Source organism: Rousettus aegyptiacus, unplaced genomic scaffold (assembly GCF_014176215.1).
Source record: "Rousettus aegyptiacus isolate mRouAeg1 unplaced genomic scaffold, mRouAeg1.p scaffold_m13_p_7, whole genome shotgun sequence".
NCBI classification, from domain to species: Eukaryota; Metazoa; Chordata; class Mammalia; order Chiroptera; family Pteropodidae; genus Rousettus; species Rousettus aegyptiacus.
In genome coordinates, this window is record NW_023416310.1 from 15,839,018 (window position 1) to 15,849,942 (window position 10,925).

A 10,925-nucleotide genomic window follows, 5' to 3' on the forward strand; every position below is an offset into this window, starting at 1 on the left:
GTAGAGTTACCATATGACCTAGCAATTCTACTCCTAGCTATATATCCAAGAGAAATGAAAACATATAACCACATACACGCTTGTATATGAATGTTCATAGTAGCATTATTCATAATAGCCAAATAGTAGAAACAATTCAAATATCTATCAACTGATGAATGAATAAATAAAATGTGATATAGCTATACAATGGACTTATTATTCAGCAATAAATAAGAAATGTCTTGATACATGCTACATCATGGGTGAACCTTGAACACATTGTAAGTGAAAGAAACCGGTCACAAAAGACCACATATTGTATGATACCAATTATATCAAATGTCTATAATAAGCAAATCTATAGAAATGGAAAGCAGATTAGTGGTTGTCTAGGGCCAGGGAGGGGAAGGGGAAGAGACAGGGAGTTTGAGGGAAAATAAGGAGTGTTTGCTAATGTTTACATAGTTTCCTTTTGGGGTGATGAAAATATTTTAAAATTGATTGTGGTGATGGTAGCACAATTCTGTGAATTTACAAAAAAAAAATTGATGTGTACACTTAAAATGGATAACGTGTACAGTATGTGAATTACACTTCAATAAGACTGTTAACAAAGAAAGAAAGAAAGAAAGAAAGAAAGAAAGAAAGAAAGAAAGAAAGAAAGAAAGAAAGAAAGAAAGAAAGAAAGAGAAAGAACGAGGTAGGGAGGGAAGGAGGAAGAGAGAAATGCATTCTGACACCAAGTTCAGAAAGCAAATTGATTGACGAATCCCAGACCAGTTCAGATTCACAGTGGCAACACATGCGGGGAAGTGGTGAGGAGAGGAGAAAGATAAATGGAGGGGAGGATGCGGTGGGGAGAGAAGGAGGAGAAAAAGAAAAAAAAGAACTACAGCAAAATGGGAAGTAAAATTTTAGCGTAATCGCTACTCGTAATTTGCTAATTTAAAGGGGATCTTTACCATGTCAATATCTTCTTCTGAAATTTTGACACCAGAGGTTTTTTTCAGAATTTCGCCTAAACTTCTAGGTAGTACCGCCCGAAGACCTAGGCAACAGAGACACATGACCTGCCCCCATGTTTATCAGACATACACTAAATTGATTAAAGGACACATGGGTGCCTCTGGCCCTTGGGATCCAGCAATCCATGCTGGCCCAGTGCAGCCCATGACCCTAAACATTTCTTCTTGAGATAACATCATCCAGGACTCACGAAAACACTCCGTAACTCTCTTGCTCTATGTCTTCAAAACAAGAGAAGTTTTGTGGGTGGTATTGCTGCCGATATTAAAAATAAAAACTGCTTTGGAAAGATTTGAGTGGTAGAAGCTCATAGGTGAGAAAAGACAAACTAAGATGTCAAATCCTTCTTCTCAAAGAGTATGACTGCAACAGATTCTTGCATAATGAGGGATTATTATCCAGGAATGCTGAGCATCCCTTTTCTGGCTTTTTCGCATTGCATTCCATCTCATAGTCTGGGAGGTACTTGAGAATTAGATGGTATTTATAAGAGTTGCACACAGTGACAGGATATTTTGCATAGCAAACAATTCTTACTACTTTTAAAAGGTAATATATATATAGATGTAGCTGCAGCATGCATGAACCATAATACTGATTCCTTAGATTGACAACTAGATTCTTCAGATTGACAACTAGATGGATATTAAACACTAGTACTGCAATAATTTAACTTTTATAAATATTTGTAAGAAGATTTAAATGGATACTCAGAGTTAAATTTAAAAGTTCAGCTATATTTAAATAATTTTATTGCAAATGTTGATGTATTCATGTATTATTTTTATTTTGCTTGTTAATTTTAATAGGTAACATAAATACTTTCAAAACAATAACTTTGTGAAAATATGCAAAGTAATTATAATATAAATTTTAGAGTCACTTAAACTTACATTTTAATAAAATATACTAGAATTTTAAATATTTTGAATAAAATGATACTTTATTTTTAATGTTATGTTATTACTGTCAATTGAACCTAAATTACATGAAAATCTTTATTGTAACAACATAATTTTTGCTAAGGTGAAGAAAATGAAATATTGTGGAACAAATGAATAATTTATGGATTATTTATGTATTTTGTTAGTCATACAAAATGTCACTGGCTCACCCAAATATGTGCAATAATGATTAAATTCAGCCCTTTCTGATATTTTGCTATACCTTTCATCATATAAAGACCATAGTTTTATCAATGTTTTTGGATTTTGTCATTGATTTGTCAAGATAGAAGGATAGAACACATTTTATTTAAAACTTTTTAGCTGTTTTTGCAATTTTTAATGTGCGGCCATAGGGCGTGTGAACTTCTGTTTGTGCCTTTGCCTGGTCTGCTCCCAGGTGACCAGCTTCTAGGTTATCCCGACACATCCAAGGGATGAGCTGGGGAATTTGGAGGAAGGCCCGAATCTCTGTCTTCCCCAAAATAAAACTAAAAATTCCGGGAATTCCTTTGGGAAGTCATACTTCTCTGAGCAACCTTAAAATTCACCTAAGCAGGAAAATGAATCAAGCTCCTAAAACCTTGGAGGTGGAGAAAGTTCATGAGTCTTTTCTTTTGGAGCGAAGGGGTCAAGTGGAGGAAGGAAGAGAGGAGAAGCAGTAACGAGCCCAAGTCTCCATCCCGGTTCTGCAGGCCAAAGCAGAAAAGGGCCCCTCACACTAATGGGGGGGAGGGGGCACTTCAGAGCCTCACGCCCCACCTCACTGAGGCCCCTTCAGAGCTGAGAGATGGCCTCCCCTCAGGACTTGACTGCTAGAGAGACATTGCTGTTTGGTGCTTGGGTCACACCCTGGCTGAAGCAACTACAAAGACATGCAGGCCAGGCAGATGGGGCAGGAGCAGGGTCAGAAGCTCCTCTCAGGAGCACCCAGAGGTGTTACTGAGCCTTGCCAGCTCCTAAGACTTCCGTGCTAGTAAGAAAACCACATCCCCTTTAGGCCACTGAAACGTGACAGGTTCCCGTTTCTCTTTGCAGAAGCAGCCCTCAGCCAGGGAGCTGAGTTTGGCAAGAAGAGCCAGGTCTGGCTCTTAGCTCCCAGTGGCCCCATTAGCTGGGCACCAAGCGCAGCACGCACCTTGCACCACCATGCATGTAGCTCTGGCCTGGGCAGTGGCAGCCAGACGAGAGCAGGGAAAGAGGCCTGACTTCTGGTGGAGGCACACAGGAACAGTGATTCCAAAATTCCATTCCATGCACCCTAGATTCTACCGAGGGGCCTCTGACCCCTACCCCCAAACAACACATCAACCACAGCTCCCTGTCCCCTGATGTGTAGAGTAGTTTTAGTCTTATTTTGTTTTTGTTTTTGTTTTTTTTCTGAAAAAAGGGATTGTATAACTTAAAAAAAAAAAAAACTTTTTAAAACTCCAGATCTAGACCAGATCTAGACTGTGTCTGGAGGCAATGACAGAGGAGGGACAGTGCTTTTCAGGGACATCAATAGCCATTAGATTTTGACCCTGTAGTAATAGGTATGCTCCTCTCTGCGACCATGCTGGGCACTTAGAATTTTTAAGTTACTTAGAATTTTTCAGGATAGGGAGTCTCTGTAAATCTAAATTACTAAGCTTTATTAAACCTTTTACAAGCCAAAGCAGACAAACAATATATCTACGTTTTAAACATCCACCTCTGGACGTTCTTCTAGGTATAATCCACTGTAATGTACAACCAGCAAAGCAACCATGACATTACCTCATTTTCTTGACTAAATTTAGAAGCTAACAGAATATAAAATTAAATACAAAAGGTCATAGGACAATGAATAACATGCCATGTGTGGTTAATTTTCTTGGTTCTAAAAAAAGTCATCCCAGCCTCTATATAAAAATTGTGTGTGTGGTTATTTCGCTTTGAAATGTCATAGGGTTACTTGGTTTCAAAAAGAAAATGTAATACTGAAAGATATTTATGTAATACTGAAAGAAAACATTTCTCAACAGAATGTAAGATTTAATTCTTTATAGCTTTCCTTTGTCCAGTGGCTGGCTTATAAATATGCAATGCACAATTCTTTGTACTATTGAAATTAAGCGTTAAAGGTATTTTTAGTCTTTTCAGGGGGGAAAGAAAACAAATAATTTAGATACAGAAAAGATACAAGTGTTTCCCAATAGCTACCAAAGCTGATGAACCATTATAATCATAAAGTAGATAAAATTACATTTAATCTTTTTCATGAGAGGATAACCTCTACTTTTAACTTTAAACAACATGCTATTTTTATCTACCCTTAATACTTCAGACTTCAAAATCAAGCATTTCTGAAATACTTGAATGAAAGTCACTTTTCTGCCTAAGTTTTATTTCTGCTGTAATTAAAGCAGGGGATGTAATTGTGAGTGAGCTCATTCTAATACTCCAATAAGACAAGATAAACAAGCCCTGTTGTTAACAGCAATGACGGAAGTGATAGCTCTGGGCAGTCTAGCAATTGTTTACCTGTGATTTGGGTGTTCACATTTAAAAAAAAAAAGATATACAGAGGTCACTTTTGTTTTTGGGGGGCATTTTTGCCCTACCGTGCCCTAGGAGATCAAAGAAGGACTTTTCTTCTAACCTTCCCCGCCCCCCACCACCACCTCCCCTCGCCTGTTGTCCTAAGATTTACGTTCTTGCTGCTTCTATTGGTTTGACAAACATTATTGGACACTTAACTAAGTGTCTGACACTGTGGTAGATGTTAAAAATTCAAAGATAAAAAATGTAGTTTTTGAACACATGCTGGAGGATGCAGACTGGGCATTCCATGGGATGTGTGCTCTGCTCCAGGACTGCACAAGGTTCCTGGTCCAGCCCACAGGTTTTGAGTCCAGAGCAGGGATTGTTTCTCCATCTGGATATTTCTTCAAGGTCCCTTCAAACTCTAAAAGGTATGTGATTCTAGTTATTGGCTCTAAGTTTCCTATTATTTTAGATAAGGTGCTTTATGGCTCCACTGATAAAGCTACAGTATAATGCTCATGCCAGAATCAGTCTTAGTCTCTTCCAGATTCCTCTTAATGTTTTCCTGATGTTATTAAGCCCCACATTTATATTTTAATCGTTGAGAGGAAGGGGTGTTGGTGAGGGTATGTTTTGAGAGTGTGGGACCCCTATAATCCACCCCCATTTTGTGAAGAATGGTTTTGTTGTCTTCCTCAAGTTACTTGCATGCCACGGGTTCAAATTCTGAAAGAATTTACTTGTCTTTGATCCCTTTGAAATTAATGCAAATCTGAGACACACTCCTCTCTTCTATTTCAGAAAAAAGAGGGCTAAAAGTGGTTCTATTTTGTGATTTATTGGGTGGCTTCTTGCCAGTGAATGAGGCTGATCCCAGCCAGGCTCTCGGTTTGCATCATCCAAGCTCATGGGGTTTGCTGATTCAGGAATCATTATTCTGTTCTTTATAGCTCTTCTGCTGGCCATTTCTAAATAAGCAGAACCATTTTTGGCTTGAGTTGTCAAATTTATGGGTTTTGTTTGTTTGTTTTATTTTGTTTGAAGGGGTTTCGGGAAGACTCAGAGCAAAATGAGATGAACTGTAGGTTAGTGAACTTCAGCTGGGGGTGAAGAGAGATAAGAGGTTTTTCAAACTACAGTGTCCTCTCACCCATCCATATCCGTTGAAACATTTGAGAATCTGCAGTCAAAGTGATAATAGGAGATTTGGACCTGGAGCCCAAGCTCCATTTATATTTCTGTCAGCAATTCCCCAACTGCTCTGTGATCCTGGTTCACTTGCTGGTCAATTACGCTTATCTACTCATCTGCACATTTTGAGTTTAAATAAATAACAATGTAAAGTGATTTAAATTCCAAAGAATGAAATATACAATGAAAAAGCCATCATGGAAACCATATATTTAGATGATCTGCTATATACTTACCCAAAAACAAAACAGTAAAGTTTGTTAAATTAGGTTCTTTCAGTAAGTCTTGTTTCTCTGATCAAGGAAACAGACATTCGATTGTAGCTGGAGGATCCAATTTCAAAATGATGTCCATTCATTCACTGGGGTGCCATTTAGGTATGTCATCCAAATTCCTGGGCAGATCCCTTTATCGAGGTGAGTGGTAGACAGTTACAGACCCACGGAGAAGGGAGTGTGTAGCTTGGAGACCCTTATGAGTTGTCTCAGAGATCCCTGGTTTTGGTACTTTCCACCAATTACCTAAGCTCATGTCATTGCTGGCCAAAGGCATTTTCTCCTTAGTTTCTCTAGGAAGTCTCATTTTGCCCTATTCCCCACTCCCCTCCACACACACACTTTAGTTCTGATAACCCGTCTATTCCCAAGTATTCCGGGAGGCAACGGCTCTTGTCCAGCCTCTCTGGTCTTTGTTAATCTCTTGGGTCTACCTGTTTCCTTGGGTAGCAAAGTCTAATGTGTTTATTAGGTACCCCCTAACAGAAAAAATTTCTCAACCTATGAACTATGGTACCTATGGCTCCTCTGTTGGAGCCTTGTGGGTTTTTGAGGATGCGTCCAGCTAGAATATACTCCTTGCCTTCGTCTTTCCCTGACTCAATATTCCTTCAGGAAGTCATGTGAGCTATGTGATTGGTGAACTTGAGAGATGTGACTGAGCTTAGATCAGCCTTTATCTTCTCAGAGCCATCCTACCATAGGCAGTATAAATTCTTATCCACTCTCTGCCATGCAGTGTGGGACCAACTCTGTTCTAGAATTTATCTTGGGAGATTCTGACACTAACCCAAGCTCACAGAGACTGCTATATAGGCAGAATTCAAATTTATTCCATTTTAATGATAAATTCAGCCAGCAAGCAGATAGGCCCTCATATCAGTGGATCAAAGGCATTTGCTCGCTGTGGACATTGAGCAAAGTTATTCAAATGATGTAGAGTATGAAATCTGAGTAAGGAGAGTTAGAGAGATGATTTATCAAAGGATACTTTTGCCACAGAGACCTGAGAACTCAAGTCCTTGGGTTAAGGCAGTATATGGGAAGGTACTGTTAACTACTGGCTTCTTAAACTTGGGCTGTCCATGCTAGAGGCTGACAGCACCTCTGCCCACCATCTCTGGTCATCTAGGCTTTCACCAAACAATCGATTAGCTTTGCACTTATTAACAGTCTCATTCTGGTGCTTGCCATCTGAGGTTATCCCTAGGTCACCTTGGCTGAAGTTATAGGTGTTTCCAAAGTTTTATCTATCATATTTATCTACCATTTTATCAGTCGTCTATCGTTTGACTTCTTCAGTTGACGTGTGTGTGCGTGTGTGTGTGTGTGTGTATTTATCTTACTCACTTAACTCTTAAAGGCAACCTCATTTCCTATTTCCAGTTTTCTTTGGAAGAAACTTTACTATTAGCCGTTTATTGCCAACAAGATATTTTTGAGCCCCTTGGAAAGAAAACCTTTAGTATAACTGTTTTTATCATACTTTGAAACTTAACTTCCTGAATTCAAGCTCTTAAGCAGTTTTGCCTGTTTTTATATTGTAATTACTTATGAGATTGAACTAATGAAGACAAATATCTAGTAAAGACTCTCAATGTAACTCACCTTTTAAAAAAATGCTGTTAGATATTCTTATGCAATAAACTCAACACATCTTTAAGATCTCTGATTTATTTCTAAATAAGGTGGATGAAAATATTTTACACTTAAGCAATGAAATACCCAGGTGGAGGCCTCTGACAATCAAGCCAGGAATGAGGGTACCTATATGGCTCTTCTGTTAGGGAGAAAACATCTCAAATCAGAAACACGTTTTCCCACTGTCATCCTTTTTTTTCCTCCCCAAATATCTTTCCTGTGGTAGAGATAGTTTTGGGCACTGTAGATAACAATGAAAAATATGATATAATAAAAAATTCTCGACTTAATAGGTCTGACATTCTAGTTAAGGGAAACAGATTATGAAAAATAAGTAAACAAGAAAAATATCAGCAATCGGTAAGCGCTATATAGGAAATAAAACTGAGTAATGTAACAGTGACTACTTTAGACGGGGTCATCAGTGAAGGCCTTTCTGATAGATGATGTTTTAGCTGAGACCTGAATGACAAGAAGGAGCCAATCATAGAAAAAAGAAGGTAAAGAACATTGCAGGTAGAGGAGGCCAGAGACAAAGTTCCAAAAGGAGGAAAAAGCTTGGTGAGTAAAGGAAGAGAAAGAAGGCTATTGGAGTGAGGTTGGCCAGAAGGAGAGTGGCAATAAGTCTACCATCCAGAGCATAGGACGTGGAATGTGTGCAGGGGCAAATTCCTTGATAATTTTCTCATTTAGAGAGACCATGGAAACTGAAACTGCTTTACCCTGTCTCATGTTTTTGCTCTATTTTAAAAATATCTCATAAGGAAAGGTGGGTTTGTAATATGGGTTGGTTCAGACTCTTTAACACTGTCTCTGGTCAAGCTCATTTGTGTGTCTGCTCCATATTTCCCAGGTAATACCGTGTTTAAAACCAGAAAAATAACATTTGAGAAAAGCAAAAGGGCAAGGATGTTAAAAATTGATTACCATGCTCCTCAATAGCTCAGAGGTTACAGGTGTTTAAAAGTCACATGTGGAAGGATAGAACCCAAGTGAATGACTTTTTATGAATGGTTTTATTAAACTTGACAAACATGCTCTTTTAAAGGGATGGAGGTATCAGAATTTTGAGTCTCAAAATCTGTCTTCCAGCTCAGTGATGTGTGTATCCTAAGGAAAAAAATAAATCAAGCCTCAAAATGTAGGTTGGCCCTGAGGTTTGCAGGTTCGTAAACTCATTGCTCTCAATTCATTCAGGAGAGAGCAGGCTCTGGGGAATTGATTCACATTAATCAGAGTTATAGTAGACTGATAAATAAAGCACAATGCCATTTATTCATTACCTGTGACAATTATCATTCCTGGCTGACATTCATGTCTTATCGGTCAGCACATATTCTTCCTGGTGGGAAAATCTATTTAAGAAATCAAATTAAAGTCAGAAGGTTAAATGTTAAATGTGGAAGCTGAATAAATCAAGCTGGATGTTTTGAAGCGTTATTTGTATTAAACAATATCAGCCCGATACAGTATTTTTTTCACCACAAGGACTTACAGTCCCAGATGAGCAAATGATCTACTACTCAGGGAAGGCCAGTACTGGAAAAACACTGGCAAATTTTTACTTCCAGTCTCTCTTATTTCTAGGTCTAGGCCACTGTTTCATAGTGACCTAAAGTCTACCTGCAATAAATTTGCCTTGGGTATTTATTAGAAATGCATCTTTCTAGGCCCCATCCCACACTCTGAATCAGAATCTCTTCTCTTCAATTAGGAATATTAATTTTAACTAGTGTCCAGGGGGACCGTAAGCACACTAATGTTTTGGAAACCACTGGCAGCTGCTAAGATATCTAACTTAAGACAAATTAGTTACTTAACTTCTCCAAGTCTCAGTTTATTTGTCTATAAAGCAGGGATAAATGATAGGATCAAATGAGTCAAGACATATAAAACCCTTAGAACAGTGTCTGGCACCTGGTAAGCCCTCAATACATGCTTGCTATTATTATTACCACCATTATTGTCATTCATCATCTTCATTGCCATCATTCAGCCCACCACATTCCTGTTTGCTCAAAGATTTGATTTTTTTTTTTTTAAATCAAGCAAAGCCAAGTTTATTAGTTACTGTAGTAAAGGAGTCCACACACTTGACAGAGTCTTAGTAGCATCTTCCAGGTTGTTTTCCACTGGTGACATTTCAGGGTTTCTACTTAAGAAAAAAGATAGTATTCTGAGCCATTTCCAAATCATGCAACAGGATGGATTTATTTTGAGAAAGGTTTCTAATGGCATTTGCAGCGTTTGACTTAAAGCTAACCTTTGGTCTCAGAATTTGGTACATCTTTTCATGGTCTTGAAAGCTGGGTTGCATCTTACTTTGGGGGCTAAAAGTTCCCTGTCGACAGACAACACCAACATACCAACTTGTTTAAACTTATCGCCCTAAATGTTGTTACCTGTTTTGATTTACCATTGAATGTATACCTTCCTTTAAAAAAATGAACAACAAAAATAAATTTAAAAACTTTTTAAATTTTAAAAATGAACAAAATGTAGAATAGAATTCTCTTGACTACTACAAGCTGAGTGATGGTAATTCTAATCAAATCAGGTGGAATCTTAGAGGTATCATGCTGGTACATTTCAAAGCAGAATACCACATATCATGTTTTGCAACTTTTCAGAGTTCGTTAGAAGGCAGCATTCTTATCAACTCTCTCTTCATCTGAATACTTTAGAGTGGGTTGTAAACATTAATTAAGCTTCAAAACATCCCTGTAACACAGATAATTACACTAGTCATTCCTTCATTATGGACACATTAAAGGTGGAAGAGGTTAAGTGAAATTAATTCTTTAAGTTAGGCTGATTTAGCAGCAAAACCACTCAGGGAACTTTTCATCATTGCAATCTGAATAGTTCTGCAACTGGTTTTCTTAAGCTTGACATTTAAAACTGTGTTAAAAATGAACATATTTTTACAAAAACAAAAATTAAGTCTAACCCAGTGAAGAATAAAGGAAGGCAAACCTGGGCTTAGCCAAAGTTTAGCTACTCTGGCTTCCTTTACGTCTAATCAGCTTCCCTGTGCTGGCCTCTCCTTTCTAATCTAGATTCTTGTCCTTCCCTCTCATTTCCACTTACCAGTAAATTGTGAGCCTATACTCTGCTGTTGGCCTGCAGTGGGAGGAACGGCCTGAGTTACAGATGATGACAAGTGTGGCTTAAACAGCCTGCTGAGAGAGAGCTATGCCTACCAGAACGCCTGGCTCCACCCATTTCACTCACCTATTGGTTTCTGCCAAATATAGCCCTGCTCCCAGGTCATCGTCAGCTGGCAAGGCTCTGAACTATTTTTAGCTGGATCTAGAGCTCAGGGCACTAAATCTGGATAGATAGCTGAGATTCATCT

At 38.3% G+C, this 10,925-nt stretch overlaps 1 long non-coding RNA gene across 2 annotated transcripts; it reads right to left on the reverse strand.

The window, feature by feature from the left end:
* Window positions 1-8,564: 8,564 nt before the first annotated feature.
* On the reverse strand, window positions 8,565-10,723 carry LOC107511139. 2 transcript variants are annotated; one of them, XR_001597007.2, is made up of 4 exons: window positions 10,658-10,723; window positions 9,661-9,722; window positions 8,851-8,922; window positions 8,565-8,677 (listed from the first exon to the last, which is right to left on the reverse strand). It is a non-coding gene; the product is annotated as an uncharacterized LOC107511139 (long non-coding RNA). The 2 variants fall into 2 exon arrangements; XR_001597006.2 differs by having other exon boundaries at window positions 9,661-9,719; window positions 10,658-10,722.
* Between the last annotated feature and the right edge of the window lie 202 nt (window positions 10,724-10,925).